The sequence below is a fragment of the Corvus kubaryi genome, unplaced genomic scaffold (genome assembly GCF_017639235.1).
Source record: "Corvus kubaryi isolate FWS band 111438036 unplaced genomic scaffold, C.kubaryi_AGA036_p1.0 74, whole genome shotgun sequence".
NCBI lineage: Eukaryota > Metazoa > Chordata > Aves > Passeriformes > Corvidae > Corvus > Corvus kubaryi.
In genome coordinates, this window is record NW_024582061.1 from 13,976,694 (window position 1) to 13,994,704 (window position 18,011).

The following is an 18,011-nucleotide window of genomic DNA, read 5'->3' on the forward strand; positions in this document are numbered from 1 at the left end:
CGCGGGGACCGCGCCCGCCGCCTGCCCGGCGGTCCCGAGCGCCGCCTGGTGCGGGTAAGTGCGGGAGGGCGCGGGGCGGCCCGGCCCCGCCTCGGGCGGCGGTGGAAGATCCAACTCCGAGTGCCGGTACCGCGTCAGGAATGAGTAAATATGACGGCTTTTGGCTTACATGTGGCGGAGCGTGTCCCTGCGATGTGTTCCTGCGTGCTGGCAGCTGCTGAGAGTCAAGTGATAAGCGCACATTTTGGGGTTTTGTTTGTTTGTTTGTTTTTTCCTGTGCGTATAGAGCAACCATCAACGCCTTTTTTTTTTTTTTTCTGGTGTTCTTTTTGTTCATAATTTTATTTTGTTAGCGGTGTAAAATGGAGTGTTGCGATATATCAGCATACTGAGAGGACTGTATGTGTGTATGGCTGTAGAGGGTGCCTGAAATTCCAAGAGGAATATGCAAGGAGAAGAGAAATTAACAAATGTGCGTACAATCCGATTTTAGAAAGGCATTGATCCATTCTTAGAATGGAAGATGAAGGAAAGTATACGTGTGCTTTGAGTAACAATGTAAATAATCAAAAGTATGAGTAATTGGGTTAGTAATCAGGACTTAACTGCTTTCTTCTTCTAGAAGGATAAGGGAATAGTTTAAGAGAAAAGTGGTGTTCTCTAGAAGATGCCATGAATGCTAATTTCTCTCATTACATCAGCTGCTGGAATGCTGTAACTCATGCAGAAGTTTCTTTATTGGGTAGAAATTATGTTTTGCAGTATACTGTACCAAGGTATTGTGAACTCTGGAACAGGTTATTCATAGGAAGATAGTATTTGGCAGGCTTCATTAAGGTATTGGTTCATCAAACTTATTATTCTGCCTCCCTCAGCATCCGTTTCCTGATGCTTTAGGCAAGAGGGGTACCAGATGAACTGAAGTAAATCATGATGTTGGAGGTGCCAGTGATATCACGTAATTGTTACTAACTGAAAATTTTGACATATTGTGGTAACTAGGAGAGCATTTTGCAGGGAAAAAATAAAAACAACAAGTCTGCTTATCTGTAAAAATAATTTAGTTCTGATAGGAAGGATTTTCTGGAATAGCTGTGGTAACCTACAGATTGGTGTCTATTGTGCTCATTATTTACATGAGCAGATCAAAGCCAGAAATGAGCTATACTGAACTGATTAATTCTCTCTCCTATGTGAAGCTAAAGGATCAGCCTTCAAGTATTAATGTTCTGTTGCACTGTGGAAGGATTGTAACTGCTTTGGTGACAGTCACAATGGACGAATTTCTGGGGATGTAGGGAGGAGGAAGCAGGACTGTGTATACAGCTTCATTATTAAGAAAACCAGGTTGTCCACTGTCTGTTACTAGAATTTTCAGCAGTTCCATAGCTTCCAGCCTCATGCTATGTCTTCAAAACTACTAATTTGCCAGAGTCTGATCCTACAAAATATTGGACAGTTTCTGGAGGTTCTTAATGTTCTTCTGTTTAGAGCAGGGAACTCTCAGCACCCACAAAAATTCTTAGGGTTTAAGAGCAGCATGGATTATTAGGATTATCTAATATACCACCATACATGACAAATGGTGGACCTTCATACTGGAACAAAATGTCTTACTTTAAATTGCTCTGTATCTGTCAGGTTGGTGACCTACTCACAAAAGGACGACAGCTGTCCAAATCCAGAGCACCGTTTGTCAGAGGCTCTAGCTGAGAATGCTTACCATGAGGTTACAAAACCTTACAGGGACAGGAGGAGTGACTGCCTATGAAGATAGGGTTTCTCAGAAATTGTGTTTATAAGCAAGTAATATTTTTCATAGTCACAATAAAATTGCTCCATCAGTCTTTGTCCTTGAAAATCTTGATGTGGCAATTGCTTTGGACACAGAGTAAACAAACAGTGCAGAAGGATACTTATGCCAAGGACAGGTAGAAAACATTAGATGCAAATATTTGCACTTCAGATGTCATTCAACCATGAGGAAGGTTTCTCTAGAAGCTACACAGGTTCTGGAGTGAGGTGTCTATTTTCATTTTAAAGAAAACAAGCAAAAAAAACCAAAAAAAATGTAAAACCTAGAGTAATGTCAAGCACACAGATTTTTTTTTCTTAAGTGATCATTTCATTAGGTCAAAAAAACTCAAAGCTTTAACAGTCCTACTATTTAAAAATTTTGTAAACCAGATGTTTCATTTCTTAATATAAACATGTAAATTTTGGGATTTTCTTAAAGGATTGATTTATACTGATGTAAAATTATAACATGAGTATTTGATCTCATTTTTTCCTTACTGGAACAGGAGATAAAGGCATTACAGTTCAGAACTTCAGACAAATGATGATATTTTCACTACACCAGGACATCAGTAAATAAAATAGTAGTAAGTCTGTTCATAAGACCCTACACACTTACAGATTATCTGTTTTTGATAAAAAAAACAAAATTACTTTCAATATAACCATTTTATGTGAAAGGAAGGTGTAAGGCCCACAAGTATTCAAACTTATAAAAGTGCATGAAGTTCATCTCCCATTTAACACCAATGAAGTCCTTTTTACATTCTTACAGTTGCTTCATTGTTCTAGCTGAATTCAACCACTATGAGGTCTTTTGAGAAAAAAAGACAGTGCTTTGTTCAGGAGGCGACTGAAAAGTGCATTACTACTTTAAATAGTGCATTATGTGCCAGTTGAAATAGAAGCTAAAATATTCCTGAAAACCAGGAGGTTTTTTTGTCCCCATTCCTACACACACACACTCCTGTGGCTAATCAGCATTTTAAATACCTAGTGAGGTAGATGCGGCTGTGTCACACTCAAGATATGGGATATGCATGGACTAAGCGAAGTTCTCCATTGCCTTCTTTCATGTGGAGTAGATGAAATAGCTACTTTTCATAAAATCAACCATTCAGGGTGTTCTCACAGCAAATAGAAATTCAAATCTGATTTAGCAGGCTGGATTGTGCTAACCGAGCCACAGAAGGTTGTGACTCTTTGTTTGTGAATCGCTTCTCTTCTAAATGCTAAATTGCTCAACTTGTTGATAGTATGAGAGCCTGGAGAGCAAGACCAAAAGTCTGAAGCAAGTCCTAACCCTTGAGATGCTTGTTACCATCTGCCACTGCAATGAGTACAGGACTACTGCAGAACAGGCTGCCTGGCATGTTTTGTAGTAGGAAAGGGCTTTCAGACAAGAAATGAGTGAAATTTAATCTACTCCGGAAAAGTAAATTCCTGGTTCTTGAGCATGAAGTAGAAGCTTTGTTACGTATGCTGTCCACAGTGGGCAGTAAATTAAAATTTAATGGAGATTTTCCTGTGCATGTAACAGAAAAGAAAAAAGTAAAGTCAACCAAACCTAAGCAAGATTCAAATTGCCTGGGATTATAGGAACTGGAAAAAAAATAAAGACTGGTAAACCAAATGCCTTTAAATAACCAGAAAACATCATGAAAACCTTAAACTTTCAGAATGCAAAGGAAATATGGTTATTAATTCAGGAATCATTTTTCTTATACCAAAATAGTTTTCAGACAATGGTTTAGATTAGAAATAGTTGACATAGGTTGTTCTGTATTCATTTCATTTTCATGTTGGTTTCTCCTAGATTTCAGTTGTACTTCTAGTTGTAAAGAGGTAAACACCCATACTAGAGGCTTGCACATTGTTATGCCTTATAACAAAGACATTGTGAAAGAAATACATTTGTTTATATTTCTGACAGAATTCTCTGTGTACTTTTCTTGCCATTTACTACTTTCCATTTGTTTGGATTCAGTCATTTAGAGAAAAGTTGGGGGATTTTGCTTTTTTGGTTGGTCTTTTTTAAGGTTTAGTGATTTTAAAACAATGAAAACTATTGAAGATATGCAGAATAAATATGATGCAACTTTAATTTTATGAAGATAATCTGACTTCAGGCTGATAGTACTTCCTTAAGTTTGTGGTCAATCTTGTATTTCTACTTACAGTAATAATTGATGACTTTTGATAATATGACATGCATAACTTAGAAAATACTTAATCTCATACACAGGATTTTTTTACACAAAGGAATCTTAACACCTATGCTATTTGCAGCAAAATTTTGGATAATTTACAGTACCATATAATTGCTTTGTATTAACATCTATCATTGTCTTTACAGAATCATCTGGGAAAGAAAAGCAGCACTGGACAAACTTTAAAATAATTTTAAGTTTCACTGGCTAGGAGCGGGAAACTGACCCAGGCACTCTTAAGCCTAAATCAAGGTATGTCAAAGTCAGTGGAGCAGCTGCATAGATTTCAGTGCAATTCAAGCTGAACTATCCTTTATGTCCTAGTCTATATTCTGGGGAAACATACACACACACACAGTTTTATGAGGTTCTGTTTTAATAATTGTTTCTGTTGGCACCTCACTGCCAAGCAAACAGTGGATATAGTGTCTCTTTCTTATTACTGTGTTTCCTTTGTTACACTTGGCCATTTATTGCCCTGCAATGTGAATGCTGAGACTATGAAAAGCCTTAACTGAATTGTAGATCTGTATAATTAATATCTGCCAGCCTTTCTAGAAATATTAAAGCACAGGATGTATTATCCCTCCAGTCTTAGCCTTACACATTTAGATTTTAATTCATCTAAGGACACTTTTCACTATCTGGTGAAAAAGAGGATATTCTGCCTAATCGCAAGAAGACTTTTTTTTCCATTAGCAGTATCTGTTTTATACGTGGAAGGTTTAATTGTTTCCAGGATGGCTCCATTACCTCCTGAAAGTGTTACCAATACAGGCCTCCCCAGAGCCAGGATGCTAATTAGAAAGAAACCTGACCATACAGAAGTTTGAAGAGTGGTGTCTTTTTTTTAAGAGAGCAGGAAGGCTCATTCCCTCACTGACAGCATTGACAGTGTTTTTTCCAGAATGTAGGAATAACTGCCAGTTATGTGAACTCAGAGAATACCTGTGAGAAATGAATTATTCCCACTGTGGAACAGCCTCTTCAGACAACCACCAACAGTGAGCCTAATAATGATTATGTAAACAATGTTAAGATGTCCATTCAAGTTCTGTTCACTTCAAGGAATGTCCTTTATGACCAACACTGTGTGTCAGCTCCTATGTCCCTGACTCCGTGGGTTAGGCATGTTTGGAGGTTGCCTTATGAATGCTTGGATTGCTTCTTTAGGTACCCAGGTGTCAGTAGTAACACATCTGGCCTTTGTCACATTTACACTGGTTTGATGATAAAGCTGTTTTAAGTCTGACCAAAAAATAAATCTATACAGGACTAAAGACTTAAGTGTAAATATAAAATGTAAACAACATTAAAATAGATGGCTGAATAATAAAAACATAGATCCTGTAACAAGTTAAAGCATGATATCAAGACTTGTTAAAATAATTTGAAGTTTTGTATTGATGGTCATGCCTTTGGAATCTGTATGAAAAAGTACCTGGATTAAAAACAGGTACTGTGGGAAAAGAAATGACCCCAAACTTATTTATAAGGATCACTGCCTAATGCATCAAACAGGGAAGGTTTTGGCCAAAAATAAAAGACAATAATTATCAGTCAAATCCTAGAAGTTCCATATTTTTCCCAATGAAGGTTGTGTTTTAAATATTTTCTAGGAGGATTTCTCTAGAAAGCCGAAGCGCATTATAGCTGCTACTTTCCAGTGAAGGGAGAGTAAAATAAACCCCAGATCCTGACTAGTGACTCAGGCTTATTTGCATTTTGGCCACTGCAACAGGAAGAATGTCCAATATGAAAGTTTTCTGGCAGTTTAACAAAATTGACAGAAGAAAGTCCACTTTCTTGTCCTTGTGAGACAAAATCACAATGGAAATGTATGCACATGCTTCTGAATGTAAACAGGGAGCATAGTCTGAACAGTGAACATGAACTCGTTTAGTGGCCACAGGTGGTTGTGTATCTTAGAAATGTACTGTGAAAAAACAAAAATGTTCTTTTTCTGGGGATGAGGTGTGACTGTGAGCTGCATCCCGCTCTCTGCCCAGGACTGTCAATGCTAAAGAAAGTTTCTGTGTTCTTGCTGACGTTTCAGAAGTTGTGAGCTATGATCTGGACTTGCTCCATTGGCAAAAGAATAGGACAGGTCACCCCATCTCAGCAGTGAAACTGTCAGTAACAAGGATAATCCTCCTCAGTCTCAACAGCAGTTACAGGGAAGTTGATACTAAGGTCAGGCAACAAGGCAAGACCAATACCAGTGCCAATGAACCTGTCAACATTAAACACCTCTTTTTCAGAGTAGTACTTTAACACTTCAATATTCTGTGATTCAGACTGTATCTTGACATGGTAGGGGGTTTTCCGTTGATTTGGGTGAAACTAAAGCTGTCAGACATAGTAGAGGCCAAGCAGACAAGGCCAGGAAAAGGACAGACCTTCAGAGTCTGAAGGTGACATTGAAGGAATCCAGTCTCAGATGCAAAAAATGCCCAGCAAATTCAGAAGACATTTTACACTCTGTATGTGTACTTGTATTTCTGAGCTTGGCAGCCCCACAGCTGCTAGCATTGCTGCTTCCTCTAAAATTGCAGTCTCTATCAGATTGTGTACTGAGGAAAGGAATAAGCTTTTACTTACACCATGGATATTGTCAGAATTCACGGTTCCTGCATCACCTGAAAGAAATTACCAGACCAAGCAAAGTTTCCAGTGAAACCAGCACACATTTTAGTCAGTTAAGGGAAGAGTTAAACAACACTTTTCCAACCAACATACAAGAGCTCAATGCTGGAATCAAAAAACTATCCTGGCACTGTGTCCTTTGCTCATTTTGAAAATATTTCCAGGTGTGCTACTTTATTGTTTGTATGTCAGCTTGACATTACAACAGTTCCAATGAGAGGTTATAACTTGAGAGGTTTCTCCGATACCAGACTTGATGCCAATGGCCTTTTGAAACTTTTGTCCACCTTCTTTCACTCAGCATAACCAGGTGCAAAATAGATGCAGCCAAGACAAGTGATCATCAGCAGGAGGAACTGTATTTCCTTACCTTCTCCCAAATCTAGGTGAGAAAGGAGCCTCTCCTTGGGAGACGCATTTATACCAAGTACAGTGATAGCTTTGCTAGGGCAATCACTCAGCTTCATTATTACCCCATTTTTATCAATTACCTCATTGAAAGGAAGGATTAGTGCAAGTCCTCTTTCAGCACTATAATCTGTGATAAGTTTGAGAGGTGTTGGGACATTTACTACTGGGTGATTGGCAGCTGGAGCCTCAGAACTAGTGATGGTTTATAAATCTTTTCAGAATTCTGCTAGGGAACAATGATACCAGTCTGGGAGCATAAAAAAAAAAAAAAAAAGAAAAGGATTTTACTTAACTGAGCCTTTAAAAATCTGTATGTGCTTAGTAGAGAGTTGATAAAAGGGAACAGCTGCATCCTTAAAGAATCTATACCCATAAAGTAAGCTCAGACCTCTGCTTCTTTCTTGACTAATGCAGCAGCTAAGAAAGCTCACTCTCCTTGGAATCATTACCAGGCTTTACATCTGCTGATCCCTGACAGCAAATGATTTTTAAAAAATATTCTTTTCACCACTGCAAGAGCAAAACTGAGTTTTTCTAAACTGGTTACCTCTCTCTAATCAAGCCCAGGTAGGGATGGATACTGGAATTAACAATGGTGAGTTTATTTCTTCAATAGGAGACAGAAAGAGAACAAAAGAGATTTGATGGGGTGTTGGGATACAAGATGAAAAGCAGGATTGTCTGGGTGAAGAAATCAGATGTTGCTAAGATAGGATACCTAAGAGTGCTGTGAAGTCGGCGCCTGATCTTTTTGCATATCAAATAGAGTAAGGGTCTGGTAGAAATCATTCTGTCATCATGTAATTAATAATTGTGTTATAATCTGAAAAAGGGGTATCAAAATCTCTTTGCATGTGAGAACTTAGTTGTCATTTCCTAATTTTGTATACTTGAGTTTTCAACCACAGCAATGTTCTATTAATGTAGCTTTGATGGGAAAGGCTGGATATTACACAAGAGGAATGGAGAAGATAGAGTCTCAATAAAGATTTTGTTGTTTCAAGCCTTGTACTGACTGCATTGCTCACAAGTGCCTATATGAACAGGAAGCTTTTTTTCATAGTTTCTTTCTAATGATGGCATCTATGAAAAAAAACCCCAAAACCTACTAATAGGCACAAGTAAAAGTCAGATGCCAAGATATCATTGAAGGTCTCAGAATATTGTGATAGTCCAAACTGTTCGTATTTGTCGTAGGCTACAGTTAGAATATAATTCTGCCATCAGATTTGGGGTTTGATCCCTGAAATAATACAACAGATATTCTCCCTTCTAAGCATTTTTTAAGAAACTAGGCCATTAATAAATGACATTTTTTGAAAAATATTTTGACAGCATTGCTGTAACAGGGCATTGGCAGAAAGACAATCCTATCCACCAGCATTCACATGGTAAAGGCTTAGATGCAAGTGACACCTGCTTGACAAATTGGCTGCTATAAGATACAGCTGTTACTGCTTGACTTCCATCCATCTGCCCCATTACCTCAGTAGATCAGTTGCTATATGTGCTAGTAATCAGGTGCACACAATGATTAATTTGATAATCTTTGTACTGTTGAGCAGATTTAGGCTCAGAACAAAGAAAGGTGTGGCCTACCTTTCCTGCAGTAACTGATAGCAGAATGTCCATAACACACAATCACAGAACCATTTAGGCTGGAGAAACCTCTAAATAACTAACTTTAGGTGACAAAATGTGAAATCCAGCAGAGGAACAAGCAGAGAATACTGTCTTAAGACATTAGAAGGCTGATTTTAAAGAGCAATTACACCAGCTGAATTAATATTATGTTCCAGTTGATTTTCTAGACCTGCGTTCCTTCTGCTAGGAGAGGAGGCAGCCTCTCGGAAAATACTAATTTTGAGTTTCCTCTGCTGCAAAGAGTAGCCTCAGAAGAAGGACATGCTTGAAGGTGTTTGTCACAAAATGTTTAGGTTGGCCGGAGAGCTTGAGACATCACAAATATGCCTCAGATATGCAGTGCAATGGAGTTTCAGCATAGTGTACATCTCTGATAGAACTGATGCTTAACGTGCTACTTCAAAGGCATCCTTTGAAGAAAATTTCATTAGACCCAGTCTCCAGCTTGTGCACAGGGCAGCTGTGCTGTTCCACACCAAGTCTAGTGAGAAAATGACTCTTTCTATGCTAGAATCTCTACATATATTGCACTGATCAACCTTCCTTGAATGACAGGATTGTACAACAAAGTCAGTATCCCCACAACTCTGTACTTGCCGTTAATTTTGATGCAAACATGTTGATACTTTTCTCTTTTTTTCCCTCCCTTACATTTGTAAGCCCAGGGTCACCAGCCTTTCTCTGGAGACTGAAGAAGCTTGTCTCAAAACATTGTGTCGATTTGTTAGGGCTGCTCACTCTAGGAGTCTGAAAGCGATATGCTTTCTATTACGCGTGTGTCATTTCACCAGGGACAGAAATATATGGATGAAGTAGGAAGAGCAAATGCAGGAGGACAAGTAGTTAGTAGAAATTACTAAACTCCAATACTAAAAATATCCTGTCCCCACCAGTTTAAATTCACACCTACTCCTCTGAGTAGGTAAGAGAAAAAAGAAAATTTCCATCTGTAGCTTTTGAAACTTCATTGGTCTCCTGATCACTGAGCACCAGATCTTCAGCTGGCAGTGCTGAAACTTTACCACATTTCTGAAGGATCCATTCTTCAACACCAGACTGCCAACTTGAGTGTCAGAATTCCAAATGACTCTCAGCAGTATTTCAGGGCAAAAAACAAGTGCCTGGGGATCTCACACGATATTGTCAGCCTGACAAGGCTAAGCTGGGTAGTAGAATAAAGCAGTTTGCAGTTGGGTAGAATGTACAATTCATTCCTTAGCCTCTTCCTGTAGCTACTCTGACTCTTCCCAGCTCTGCCTTTGGTAGTGCTGCTCAGACCTATTGCTTTCCTGAGACTTAGACACGAGTTCCTAATGCAGCAAATCAGCAGTACATTGGCTGTTTAAAACTGCTGGATGACAGTCTCAAAGCAAACCAGACACCAGAAATAGCATTGCAGTGTAGACTTGGACTGGGCAGTGAGCAAAGAGGACTGAATCAAAGAGCTGCATCATGCACTTAGAAAGTTTAGGTGAAATGAACACCATGGTACACCAGGCTGGAATGTAGTTGCTGGAAATGTGGGCACAAAGGTCTTTTTGATTATTTAAGGCTGTTAATGAGAAAAATTACATAGCTTCTAATTGGTATCCATGTTAAAAGCTGTGCCCCAAACAAATGGAAATCAGAATTCTGAACAGGCTGTATAAAATAAGTCCCAATGAAGAGAACTCAGTGAGAGGAACTTGCAAGTGAATTTTACCAGTCACTACAAATGATCTCAAATAGATTCTTTATACTTAAATACTTCTGTGATGTCAAGCTGCAAGAGCTCAGAAATTTTCCAGAGCTTGTTGCAAATGCTGTGACTCGGCAGAGGTCTGACTCTTTGGGACAGGACCAAAGATCCCATCTCTAGCCTCAGTGAGTCACCAAAGGCTATGGGTGCTGAGACCTAAACTCTGGAAAAGCTATACAGATATGCTGAGCACTGCATATTGTCAGTTTTCACAGGGAAATCAAGAAGGCTTTTAAAGGATTATGTAAACCTTTGCAGCAGAGCAGCACCATGTGTGGACCAGGTGAGGTATACCAGGGCCATGGAAAACCAGCTGTGATTGCAGCTATCACCACTGAGAGAACAGTCAGGATGAACAGAATTAAACAGTCTGAAACAATTATCACATAAGAAATTGTTCCAGAGGGAATCAAAGGGTGCAGTAGTAAAAAAGAACTAGTTAGGTGGAATCTACTACTGCTATTATGAAAACACTGATTTGGGAAATAAATTCTTAGGTAGTAACCTGTATATGATACAGAGGTAATTTTCCTGTTGACACATTTTCTTCAGAGGGGAAGTTTTGTACTTTTCTACTTATAGGAATCCCTTTCCTAAATTTCTCACCTATTCATATATTTCCAGATTCCCTTGACTTTTTTAAAAGCAGTTATTCATGGCTGCAAGTGCAAACATCTGGGCAGTGGGAGGGAGTAAAAGGTAGCCAGAATAAAGAACAATTGTGTCAAGCACAGACAAATCACTGAAGAACTTTGCTGCTTATTGCTTGATTTCTTTTTTTTTTTTTTTTTTTCCTTTTGTGGCTTGCGTTGGTGGGATTTAGTCTAAAAGCTAACTCATTGTTAATGCTGGTTCTCATCTGGGAATAGACACATTTAAATGCTCATACTGTTGTAGGCACTGAAATTTAGCAAGCCTTTTTTTAACACTGCTATTCTATAAAAAGCATAGGGAATGCCCATAAGAGGATTTTTTCCTTTAGCAAAATGACACAACCTGATTGGAACATTACATAATCTTAATATGCCTTTGGTATCTTTGGTATCTAACACAGAACTCAACCCCTAAGGTGCTGGTAATAACAGCATGCTGGAAAATGTAAAACTGCCAGTCTGGTGACTTTTTCATTGTTTGCCCAGAACTGATGGCAATTGCTACATGAGAAGAAACACGAGAGGAAAAGAAGGATGGCTGCCAACAGTAAAAGTCACTGTTGCTCTTTCCTCTACGACTGTGACAAGAAGCCAATGCTCCAGCCATAAGCAGGGACAGGTTGGTGGAGGATTAAGGAGCAGTGACAGATACCTGGACTCTGGAGGAGGTTGAGAATATCTGAGCAAGATGATGGTCCTTGAATGCAGATCTCCAAAATGGAATGAAAATAGGTATTAAGAACACATGGGGGAGGGGGGGGGAAAGGAGGGGGTGGAGAGAGGAATATATCAGGAAGAAGAAATTGCAGCATGGTAAAAGAAAATGTGGAGGTGAACAATGGAGCCAGAGACCTATGAAAAAATAAATGCAAAGAATGAAGGAAGAATGTTCTTTGATGTTTCAGAGAACTGAAGGAAGTAATTAGGATGAAATCTAGGGGAAAATCACAGAGAATAAACATGGAAGGCTACAAAGATCATTGCAGCTCACAGCTTTCCCAGTGTGCTGAATGACTAACTCAACAATCTCATCCAACTTGTGAAATATTCAAAATACCATTAGTTAATTTTGTAACCTCCTCCCTGGAAATGCAGTACACTTTTTATACCACTAAAGGTGTGTCTCACAAGCGGAAGTAGTGATTCATTTGACAAGTTATTAACTATTGAGCCCAACTGTCCCATCAGTAACCAACTTGAATAGGAAGACCAGTAAATGTGATGACAGCGGAACATTAGTGAGTAAAATAGTGATCATTCTGTAGAGGTTAAATGGGAATGGCAAAACAGCTATGCTGGCTCTTGCCCACTCTGAGCTTGTGCAGTAAGTGGTCAGTCAGTCTCCAAATGTTACATACAAGAGTGAAGTCAAGATAAAAGATCTGAGCCTATCCCTGATCTGATTGCTTATGAAAAGGAGAGGACATTTTATGTATATTGTCTCTTGAGTATGAATGAACTCAGAATGTAAGCAGGGACTGATATATTTGATTTATAAACACAGTATAGAAAACAATCCCCAATTTCTTAGAGCTCTTGGTGTCTTGCAAGGACTCCTATCCCTTTTAGTATCCAATATGAATTATGTTCAAAGTAAATTCCTCTGTTAAATGTCAGCAAATCCAATAAATGAATTAACATCTTATCTAAGCAGCTTGTTCCAAGTGATTTTACAACGGTTAGTACATTTTATATGCAGCAAAAGTCTTTAGCAATATCTGTTTTTCCTGGTTTCCTGTTAATTTGGCAAGGACTGACACACCAGGCTTCATCACAGACCAAGACTGTGTCAGGCAGGATGAACTCCTGATGAACATTGACCACTGAGACTAATAATACCTAGTTATGCCAAATGTTTCTCCTGTGTGGGCACTCACAATTCTCCTCAAAGCAGACAATGAGAATATTTGCAGCAGCTTTTGTCTCCTTGTAAACTGATGAAGCCCCCACCAAAATGCAAATAAAAATGCTGCTTTAGACATACCACTGAGGTCTCATGCTTTCTGCTTCCAGCTTTAACAGAAAGATTGTTTGAAAAAAAACCCCTAACCACATCAATGACCAAAACAACCAACTCACCTAAACAAACTAACTCAGGGTAAGAACTCAGGCTCAACTGTTGTGGGCTGGAATTCTTTTTCTCAGAACTTTATCCCAAATATTCAAAGTCTAACAGTCCATGTCTGCCTCCAGCAGGCAGCAGGAGATTCTGGCAGATTTAGTTATTCTATGAGTCTGGGGCAGCAAGAGGTTCCTGCTCATTTGTCAAGTACAATTTGAGGTACAAGTAAGATTTTTGTGTTATGAGGGTTTCACAGCCCCTTTTTGCAGAATGCATTGCAGATGAAATATTTGAGTTAGCAAAAGAATAATGCAGAGCTTGCAATGCAAAATTAGACCAGATAAAATTGTAGAGAGAGCATTTTTAAGAGAAAGATAAGTAAATGTCACATTAGGGTTAGAGTCCTCAGGAAGTTAGAAGTGAAATTCTGTGGCTTCAAGGGTCTTTGGAAAATGGCAGCTTTATTCCTTGGAGGATGCGGTAACGAACCGGCTGGTAGGGAGGGGTGATGCTCGATGCTCCAACATTTGCATTGAGGTAGGAGAGAAGCAGGTGAAGTTAAAGGGAATTTGCTTCAGTCTAATAGGCAGCTAAAGGAAAATTACTTTAGAGAATAAAAGCCTAAGAAGAAAAAAATACAGTGGCCCAGCATACTGGAAACTGGGGATGAATGTAGAGCTCTATTTTCTCTCAAAGACAGACACAATTTTCTCTTATTGACAATTTTATTGTTGTTGCCCATCTCCAAGACACAGGAGGATCATGGCTCTGGAATCTCACAGAGTTACAGCCAGACAACCATTTCCCCAGAAAGTGACAGAGAAGAAAGTTTTATAGCACTGGTGAGGGGGTTTCTGAAAGAAAAAAAAACTGCCTTGAAGATGTTGTACACAATCATGTAAAGTTTCAAGCTGGAATTGACATAAATCTCACATGGAGAAAGAAGGATGACAGAGCTGCTGTGGGACTTGCAGCCAGCAGTAGACCACCCCATGAAGACTGTTTTTCACTTACACATTAACTTCACAATATGCAGTTTTCATTCCTGTTGATGTTGATGCATGCTTTGGTTTCTAGCAGCTGCCTATGCACAGTACATATTGTGGTAGAGGAATAATGAATCAGACAATGCTTTCTCATGAGACTAAGCTAAGCAAAATGCCTGTCTGGTGGCAGCCAGCTTCTTTACTAATAAAAAATTCAAACCATTACATCTCCTTCACTCTAGGGCTGGCTCCAACACCCAGTCAGCCTCTTCCTTACAGAAAGATGACAGTTAGACCAATTTTAAAGCATACAAATCTCCTCATCTTGTCTGCATCTTTCCCAAAAGAAGCAGAACTGAGCTTAAAAAACCAAAACAATAAAACCTAAACCCATAGTTTTAAGAGGAACTTGTCCCCAGGCAGGTACCTGATAAAGCAGTGTTTTAAACCACTTCTTCCTGACATTCTTTTCACCTACTACTCTTGACATGTAAATCAGCTCTCAGGAGCACTGTAATCCCCTAAACAACAATATCAAGTCCTGACCTATCTATCTGACAAACACAACTGAAGGGACAGCTGAGAACATGCTTGGTTGAGGTAGAAGCAGCAATACTGAAAGCATTCATTGCCTTAGCAACTAGGACAACCTCTTCTTTAATTAGCACATCATGGTCTGAACTTTGCTAATCGAACCTGCCTACACTGCATGCTAACTATAGGTTAGGTAATCTCGCGCTTGCCAACACAGGCAGCCTACCACGCTTCTGCTTCCTGACATTCTCCACATGAGCACTCTGTTCTCAGGTCCCACATCTGCAGGCAGGCTGTGGGTGGTGTTAATGAATGATACATCCTTGTGGTTTCTCACCCTGGACTCATGATCTCCTATCCCATCACATATTTGTCTGGGCTGGCAGGCACAGGGTGCTGTGGAACAGCTTCTGTGTGCTCTCGTAGGATTTGGGAGGTTACTGTCTATGACAAAGGAATTATTTCCCGGCATTAGCTTAGCAGATATGGTAGAGAAATAAGAGAGCTACCTCACTGCCCTCCTTGGCCTGTCCTCCCTGTTTACTCTCCCTGCCACCCTCTTCCAGAGCTTCTTCACCAGTGGCATTTCTGATGACTACATGAAATCACTAAGATCCAATAGCACCAGCAATTGCAGAATACACTCTTCTAGAAGGTGTGCCACATAGGTTTGTAGCGCAGTTATTCTCTGTTCCTGCCCCAAAATTGCAGGGGAAAAAACTTATTAAAAACCCGATTAAGAAAAATCAGATATCTGGATGAAAACAAGCTTTGAGGGAAAAAAACCCCTTAGGGTTTGCAAAATCATTGTCTTAGCTCTAACTACAGCTCATTGAAATTTATATCAGCATAGCAATAGCACTAAGTTTAGAGCAGAAAGTAAAACTGGTCTGAGGTAACACTGCTCGAATATTCTGGGCTGAATTCTGTACTGCCCCTGGTATTGGAGATGTAGGGTCCAAAGCTAGCATGGGTATGTCTATAGGAAATCCTACCAATTCAGTGGAACAAATCGTGCTCTTAGACATCAGGTCTCACTAAGTGGGAGAAATAGGGCATTCAAAAGAGGAGAAAACTAAATTTTGATTGTTTTAAAAGCTTTATTTAATAGCACTATGAACTAAGGCAGCAAACTCTTACATTTTTTCTCCTGTTATATTGAATTAAGCCCGGGAATTAAGGAAAGAACACAAGATCACATGCTAGGTTTGGAATGCCTGCTCAGCAAAACAGTGAATGACACTGTGACTACTTGTGGGATCACTTTCAGGGTGCTTTCACCTACGGTTTCTGTAGACCTGCATGACAATTCCTAATTACAATATTTACATGTTAGAAATGCTGAAGGAGAGGGTTTCACAATGAACTGGGGATGATTTCTGGAGATATTTGTTTAGGGTTTGGTGGGGTTTGTTTTGTTTGTTTTTAGTGTTGAACAAGATGAGCAGAAAGAGAAAGCTGCTGCTGTCCTACAAGAGTAGAGATACCTATTCAAGATAGCAGCTACTCCTTGTAAATGTACAATCTTGGAAGCAAGAAATTGCAACTCAAAATCTCGGAGTAAATTCTCCGAGTGCACATGCATACCATACAGTATCAAGCACACATAGAAAATACCAAGCTTACATTTTCAAATGTGGCTAATACTTAGAGTACTGGCAACAAGATGCTTTTCTTCTATTCTTGAAAATGTCAGATTTTAACAAATCATTGCCCCAACAGAACCAGAGATTCAGAGAAGTACTGTGATCAAAGACACACACCATGCTTCTGAGGAGGAATTCAGGAAATGCAAGTTCAGCTGGTATAAAGAGCTATCACCTCTTTGCTCTGGTTATGTGCATCTTTAAATTAGCCATTAGATAATTCTGCCACTTCACTGAACTTTCTGCATTGAAGATATTTATTCTTCCTTGTCCAGGAGGAATGGCTTTATTGGTAGTTATGGAAATAAAAGAGATAATAAAGCTCCCATGCAAATCTTATGTTTTGTGTATTTTCTTATTTGACTATAAAAGTGATATTCCCAAAGGTGTGGAGTCAGGGATGTTTTAAAACTGCTGATGAGCATCACCCGTTGCTATCTTAATTAAATACTAGTGATTTACCCATTACAAAAGACTTTGTTCCATTACAAAATCCTTTCCTAGTGTATGGAGGCATAAAAAATAAGTGCAATATCAACTGCATCTTCTATAGAATAGAAATAGTGAAGTTGACTTCCTCTCGTGAAGTATTTTGAGATCTACTCATGAAATGTGCAGTAGGGGCAGGTGATTTCATTATTACTCTAAAAGCCTCTTGCTCTTCTCTGCACTGGCAGATACTCTCTCAAGCAATTAAGATATGGGATGCTATCAATTCAGAGTACTCTTTCCTTTAGCTGAAATAGTGATACCTTGGAAATCACATAATAAAATTGCTTTTCAAATGAAATCTGACATACTTGAGCACTGCCATTTGTTTTTATGCACTGATCCCTCCACTTATGGAGAGATCTTGCTGACAGTTCCTGCTGCACTCCTGCCCCAGGATAGTGATGATGATACTGCATTAAACATCTCCTTGGAAGCCAGCAAGCCTTTATTGCTTCTGTAAACATCTCTGGCAAGCAGAGCATCCTCTTTTCTTCCTGTGCAATGGAACCATGGGGAAGCAAGAATGAAAGCGAGAATCCCTTGGTCCATTAAAACCTGGAATTTCAGCAATATTTTACCTTCCGGGATTATTTGCTTCTGGAACAGGAGAGCCTTCCCACGTGGTGATGACTGGTGGGACAGTAGAAGAAAGGCAACAGATATTTGCTGTGATGTTTTTCTTTTCACTGTGTCAGTTGTGGAAAGATAGGCAGGAGAGGGTTTTCAGAGCTCACCTTATTCTCCATGTCTCTCTTATACTTTCAGAAAAATCTGCAAGGTGTCAGCGTCCCAGGCCTGGGGAATTTTGGGTCACTAATGCCCACATTAGGGTGCTCGAGAAGATTCAGAAGAGAATTTTATTGTGTTTGTTTGCCAGAGCACGCAGGGGGAAAAAAAGTCAAAACCAGAAAGGGGTTTCGATTAAAAGTGTTTTTAAAACTGTAAACTTAAGCATGAGAACTCCTGTCAGCAATTTTCTTTTGCACATAAAGAATGGGCTAAACCAGGGAACTTCCAGTAAGTTTCCTGGATAGTGGGCAGATCACATGTGTGTTAAAGGTTTTCCTTTACCTCAGAGAGCTGGAGCCTGATTTCCTGGAGAAAGACCACTCTGCATTCAATTCTGATTTACCATCAAAATAAACCATACTGTAATGACAATGTATAGTATGGGGAAAAACTGGTGAGAAAT

At 39.3% G+C, this 18,011-nt stretch overlaps 1 long non-coding RNA gene across 5 annotated transcripts; it reads left to right on the plus strand.

Annotated features, from left to right (window-relative positions):
• Positions 1-16,666, plus strand: LOC121675315. 5 transcript variants are annotated; one of them, XR_006020046.1, is made up of 3 exons: positions 1-54; positions 2,304-4,259; positions 11,586-16,666. It is a non-coding gene; the product is annotated as an uncharacterized LOC121675315 (long non-coding RNA). The 5 variants fall into 5 exon arrangements; XR_006020047.1 differs by having other exon boundaries at positions 26-54; positions 4,154-4,259; positions 11,586-13,082; XR_006020045.1 differs by lacking the exon at positions 1-54 and having other exon boundaries at positions 62-2,384; positions 4,154-4,259; positions 11,586-13,082.
• The last annotated feature ends 1,345 nt before the right edge of the window (positions 16,667-18,011 follow it).